General features: G+C 43.6%; 1 protein-coding gene across 2 annotated transcripts in view; it reads right to left on the bottom strand.

The window, feature by feature from the left end:
- Ugdh (UDP-glucose 6-dehydrogenase) overlaps positions 1 to 5,192 on the bottom strand; it is a 27,839-nt gene extending 22,647 nt beyond the window's left edge. The window contains exon 1 of one of the 2 annotated variants that reach the window (XM_048784350.1): positions 4,881 to 5,192. The gene's annotated coding sequence lies outside the window, so the exon portion shown is untranslated. The remainder of the gene's footprint in view (positions 1 to 4,880) is intronic. The other variant, XM_015482047.2, reaches the window with a different exon arrangement.
- Between the last annotated feature and the right edge of the window lie 1,197 nt (positions 5,193 to 6,389).

Below are 6,389 nucleotides of genomic sequence, written 5' to 3' on the forward strand. Positions count from 1 at the left end.
AGAGGAAAAAGAAATGAATAAAGACAAAGAAATGAATTCAGAGAAATGAGAAGATCTTCTCAGTTGAACAAAAAATGGAGAAGGTATTAAGGAATAATAATCAGAAATACTTATCGCCCACAGTGGAAAGGAATTTTAAGTGGGTCTTGAATGTCCCTCTCAGAAAAGTCAGACCATAACAATCCATAAGGCTATAATTTAAAAACAATGTAACATAGCAGAACATAACCATAATAATCAAACATGTTAATGTAGCTCAAATTTACTCCACTGAAGGAGGTGAGGAATGTTAAAGGAATAATAAACCTGAAGTCTGGAAAAGAGGAATGAAGAACAAGAACCACATGCTATTTGATGCAATATTTATTTTAATACAGCAAAAGAATAGTGATGTGGAATCTGGAGGTCAGACCTTTTCTGGTTTCAGAGAAGTGGGGACAGGAACAGGCTTTTCCATGCTTCCCAAAGATTGTTTTGCTTTAATTCATTTAATTGATTATATTCTTTGTATAATTTAACCATTTTACTTAGTAAAGTACCCCAGGTTCAATCCCCAATGCCAGTACTTTACCCCTGAGCCACATTTTTATTCTGAGAAAGGGTCTCACTAAATTGCTTATGGCCTCGATAAGCTGCTGAGGCTGGCTTTGAACTTGGATCCTTCCGCCTCAGTCTCCCAAACTGCTGGGATCTTAGGTGTGTGCCACTGCACCTGGCTGCTCTGATTCCATTCTGATTTATGAATTCAGATTCCCAGAAACCAGGCTACTAAAAAGTAATAACCTGGATCTGAGACACAGATACAGTTGGCCATCTGAATCTGATAGTTCTGCATTCAGATTCAACCAAGTGCAAATTGAAAACATTTGAAAAAAATATTTTCTTGTTATTATTCCCTAAACAATAAAGCATAACAACTTACGCTATATTAAGTACTACAAGTATCTAGAGATGATTAAGTATACAGGAGGATTACCTAGATTATACACAAATACTACACCATTTTATCTAAGTGACTTGAATATTCTTGGATTTTGATATTTCGTGGGTGCCCTGGAACCAATCCACCACTGATTCCAAAGGATAAATGTATTCCAGACACTGCAACAAATCTCCAAGCTGCATACAGTGGCACACACTTGTAATCCCAGTCACTTGGGAGGCTGAGATGGGAGGATTGCAAATGCAAGGCCAGCCTAGACAATTTAGCAAGACCCTGTCTCAAAATTAAAATAAAAAGGGCTAGAGGGGGTAGGCACACCTGTAATCCCAGCAGCTTGGGAGGCTGAGGCAGGAGGATCCCAAGTTCAAAGCTAGCTTTAGTAATTTAGCAAGACCCTGTCTCAAAAACTAAAAAGGGCTAGGGGACGGGATTGTAACTCAGTGGTGGAGTGCTTGCCTCGCACGTGAGGCACTGGATTTGATCCGCTGCACCACATAAAAATAAAATAAATGAGGGTATTATGTCCATCTACAACTAAAAATATTTTTTTAATTTTTTTTAATTGTTGATTGACCTTTATTTATTTACTTATATGTGGTGTTGACAATCAAACCCAGGGCCTCACACACGCTAGGCAAGCACTCTACCAACTGAGCCACAACCTCAGCCCAACAAAAATATTTTTTTTAAATTTTTATAAAAAGGGAGCTAGAGGTGTGGCTCAGTGGTTAAGCACCCCTGGATTCAATCCCTAGTACCAAAAATAAAAGTGAGGAGGGGGTCTAAAGGGACCAAAGTTACAGCTCAGTGAGACAGCATTTGCCCAGCATGTGGAGCTCCTGGGTTCATGCCTAGCACTGTTAAAAAAAAAAAAAAAAAGGAGAAGGGGGGAGCTGGGGTTGGAGATGTAGTTCAGTGACAGAGCACTTGCCTGGCATATCAGAAGCCCTGAGTTCAATCCCCAGTACTGGGGGGAGAAAACCCTCCCCTACTGAAATAGTAATAGTTCCATTCTAGTGTATATACTAGTATAGTCTTCCATAGCGAAGACTACAATAAATCAACATCTGGGACCAATGAGTGTATAGAGTGTTTACTTTCTAGAGCTGCAGGGATGGAGATCAGATCCTGAATTGTGATGATTTCAAAGAATTAACATACTAGAAGACTACCGAACAGCTAGCTAGCCTCCCTTGCTAATTAAAACCAGTTTGCCTATAATATCTACAAAAGATAATTTGAAATTCTGAACCAGAGGATCTTTCAGGGTTACCACTCAATCCTATAGCCAAGAGGTTATTTGGGCGTTTTTTTGTTTTTTCCAGTTGTACTGATGGTTGAACTCAGGGATGGTCTACCACTGAGCCCACATTCCCAACCCTTTTTTATTTTAAAATTTTTAATTGTAGATGGACACAATACTTTTATTTTTTTAATGTGGTGCTGAGGATTGAACCCAGTGCCCCACACATGCTAGGCAAGCAGTCTACCATTAAGCTACAAGCCCAGCGCTTTTTTATTTTGAGACAGAATTTCATGAAGTTGCTCAAGCTGCCCTTGAAGTTATAATCCTCCTGCCTAAGTTTATGGAATCACTGGAATTACAGGTGTGCACAATGGCATCCAGCTATTAGGAATCTTAACACAATCTATGACTTCAATCTCAACAATGAAAGGTTCTGTTAACATTCACGTAATAAACACAGATTAAATATCTACTTGATGCAACTCTTAGGCTTAAGGAATTTGTAGTTTAGAAAAGCACACTGAGGATAACAGTTCTTATCTGCTGCTATTCATGGCTATATCCTCACACCTAGAATGGAAGCCCCTCAATAAACTTTCATTGAATAAGTAACTTTTCACAAGGACCTCTTAAATTGCAGGCTTGTGTTTAAACAGCTTAATTTAAATGGCTAATTACAATATTTTATAATAAGGAACCAGAAGCATGCTACCATGTTTTCCTTTTTTTTTAAAAAAATACATTTTTTGTTGTTGTAGTTGGACACAATGCCTTTATTTTATTTATTGTTATGTGGTGCTGAGGATCAAACCCAGCAGCTTCCATGTGCTAGGCAAGCACTCTACCACTGAGTCACAACCCCAGCCATGTTTTCTTCTCTTTAGTGGCCCTAAAGAACAGTAACATTTTCTCCCAAAGCATTTTCTCCCATTTTCTTTTCTGAATTGTAAGACCATATTTCAGCTTCCCTTACATAGAGCAACTGGGGCAGATAATTGATGGTAGGTGGATCAGTATTATAGAACTGAATATGTTTTAGGACTTCATTTTGGGTATGATTCTCTTGCTACTTCATATGAAATATGGTTTGTATATGATAATGGGAAAATTATTGAAAAAGCCAGATGAACAATCCGTACAAATCCAAATAAATATCACTTGAAATTTCAATGACATCCTCAATAAACTTTAATATGGAGGTTGATACAGTGTTAGTGATGCACTTTGTATAACATTTTCTGAGTCCATTTTTTTATTTCTACTTGTCGGTATCCTCTGGTCCTCTATTATGCTATCAGAAAAATGATATTTGCTTACTGAATAGGTCATTTTGAAATGAGTTCTCACCTCTGTATTTTGAAAGTTGCAACACCCAAGCCATTCCAAAACTACTCTTCATGTAAAAATTTCATAAATTCAGATAAACATTTCAACCTAGAAGATGTCACTAACAAATAACAAATGCCCCACAGTGCAATTTAAATAAAATATAATCCTTCTGCCCACAGCCTTCTTCAGCACTCTTCATAGATAACCAGGAGCTAAACAATGGGCCTTAAAGATGGAATTCTCAACTTCACATTTCATTTTCAGTTCCAGAAATTAAATATTAAGATATTTGATCCAATAAAAATATTTAACCAGTGAGAAAATGTTAACATTATCTCTAAAGGGCATTTTGCAAATCTGTGTTAACAAGTAGAGGAAGATGGAGCATACTTATCAGGTACAGATTTTATGCTAGAGGAAGGAGAACATGAATGAAAGAAAATGGGATCCTTTCAACCAGGGTTTTCTAGTGCTTACCTTAAACTAGATGCTGTGTACTAAAAAAGCACATCTCAGAGCAGACAGTTGGCTCTTTCATTTTCAGAACCCCTCTGAAGAAACAGACCAGACTACTGTTCTCCAATGTTTAGGGGATTTTAAGAAACTCAAAGACTCACTGTGTCTTTGAGGCCAGTCTATGGAAAGCTACTTCTCTGAACATCATGAATAGCTGCTTACCAGTCAATCCCTCTTTCTGTGTATCAGAAATCTCAACTCTACTTAATTATCTTCTTATATGTAGGACGTACAATTTTTTCAAGATCTCACACAAACATGGTCTCCTGAAGCACGCAGGAAAGGCCCCTTTCCCGACAAGAAGTAGTACAATTATATGTGTAGCGATCAACAATGGATTGCAGGCAGCCTACACAGCCAACACGATAGAATGTCTTGGGATTTTGCCTTCAAAGGGGTTTTCCGACTTCGTTTCTCTTTGATTTCAAGTGGCGGCCTGAAAATAGCGGCAGCCCCCCCCCCCTCAGGTGAGCATACTCTAAACCCAAACAAAAGACTAGACTCAGACCAAACTGAGGTCCCCAATGAAAGGACCGCTTCCTTCGGTGGACGCTCGGCTTTCAGAAGCGGAGGGGGAAATCTCGTTTGCATCCAGCCAGAAAGTGGATAAAAGCAGAAAGAGAAGAGTCTTAGAGGCGCACGAATCTTGAGTAAGGCTATCCCATCTCCAGGGAAGCAAATGCAAAACGCGATTCCCGCCCGGAGCCCAAGAGACTGGCAGCCCTGGACCCAGCGCAGCTAGAGACCAGGAGCAGCGCACACACCCCGCCCCGCTCCCTCCACGTCCAGCCGCGACCCGGGAGCATCCTGACCCGGCGGCGGGGCTAGCTGGGGAAAAGCGCTTACCGCTTCCAAGCCCCGAGCTCCACGGCCGCTTCTATTCCGAACGTTCGGACAGCACCTTTCTCCGGACCCGGTTGCAGCAGCTTCTGCACCCGCAACCTACTCCGCCAGATCTCCCTTCAGCGCACACCCCTCCCTCAGGCTGCCAGGCGCCACACCCTGAGTCCCGGGCCAGCGCCCGTATTTAAAGGCTTCTGCCCGGGAAGGCGGAGGCTTCATTCCCCCAGAGCCAGGCCCTCCAGGACTCTGCCCTCAGCCGCTAGCCTGCTCCACCTCCCGCCGCAGGAGGCCTAGGGCAGGGCCCCGATTTCCAGCAGGGCGCAGGGGCGGGGCGAGGCGGGGCGGGAGGTCCCGCCCACGACAGCTCGGGCGAATCCGCACAGGCCAGCTCAGCGGCCCCACCCCTCCCGCGACTGTGCTAGCACGCTAGCTAGGCTGCTGCGTGTAGGAGGTCTAGTGCTCTTTTTGTCTTCTGGATAGTCCGGAGGCCGACCCTCTGCCCCTGCTTCGCTGTACTAGCAGTCGGCGCTGAAGCGGGAGACTGTGTCAGCCAAGCAGTGGGCTTCCGGGGACTCCGGGGAGGGGGGAAGAGTGTTGCGGGCCGAGGCGACCGGAAGGTCCTGCCCCCTTTCCGGTCTCCCCTACTGCTGGAGCGCTGTCCTCCTGTGCAGCTTCCTAGACCGTGTGGCGTGGTCCCAGAGGGTGGATTACTCCCCTTCCAACCCTCCAGGCCCTGGGTCTGCTGCGCCCTCTGGGCCCGCGGCCCAAGGTTTAGTCACGTCCCGCTCGACCGCCGCGTCTGGGAAGGAGGCGCTGAGTTCCGTAATGACTGGACCACTTAGTGTCCCCGCCCAGTCCTTGGCAGGCGAAGCCGGACACCCACGCCCTCCAGGCGAATTTTCCATACAGCCAAACTCAGACCCTGGGGTGTCTGTGCATGATACATAGCCGGCAGTAAGCAATGTGTAAGTGTCTGAGAAAGAGGAAAATTAAAGTATGGAGCCCGCCCACTCTTAATGTGAAGGGCAGTTCCTGTTTCTTTCGCTACTCCGAGATCATTTTAAGCCTCAAATCTTAGAAGGGAAAAAATCAAGCATAGTCATAGTTTTTTTTTTTTTTTTATTTCCCTAATTAAATGAATTACATCAGGTGACGTAATCTGTACTTGGAAGTCGAAAGGTTTTTAAATACAGTCATGCATCCGATAACGATGAGGATACTTTCTGAGAAATGTGTCCTTAGGCACTTTCATTGTGTAAACATCATAGAGTATACTTAGACATACTAAGCCGGCTGTGTCAGTAGGCAATATAATCTTACAGGACTACCATCCTGATGTATGGGGTCAGTCCTTGACTATTGTGAGAGTTAATGCAGCGCATGACTTGTAACTCATGAGAAGAGTGATTAAAAACTTATGAAGGATCCCTTCATGAGACCCTGTCTCTAAATCAAGTAGGACTGGGGATGTGGCTCAGTGGTCCAGCGCCCCCCCCCCAAAAAAAACAATAA

The sequence above is a fragment of the Marmota marmota genome, unplaced genomic scaffold, assembly GCF_001458135.2.
Source record: "Marmota marmota marmota unplaced genomic scaffold, marMar, whole genome shotgun sequence".
NCBI lineage: Eukaryota > Metazoa > Chordata > Mammalia > Rodentia > Sciuridae > Marmota > Marmota marmota.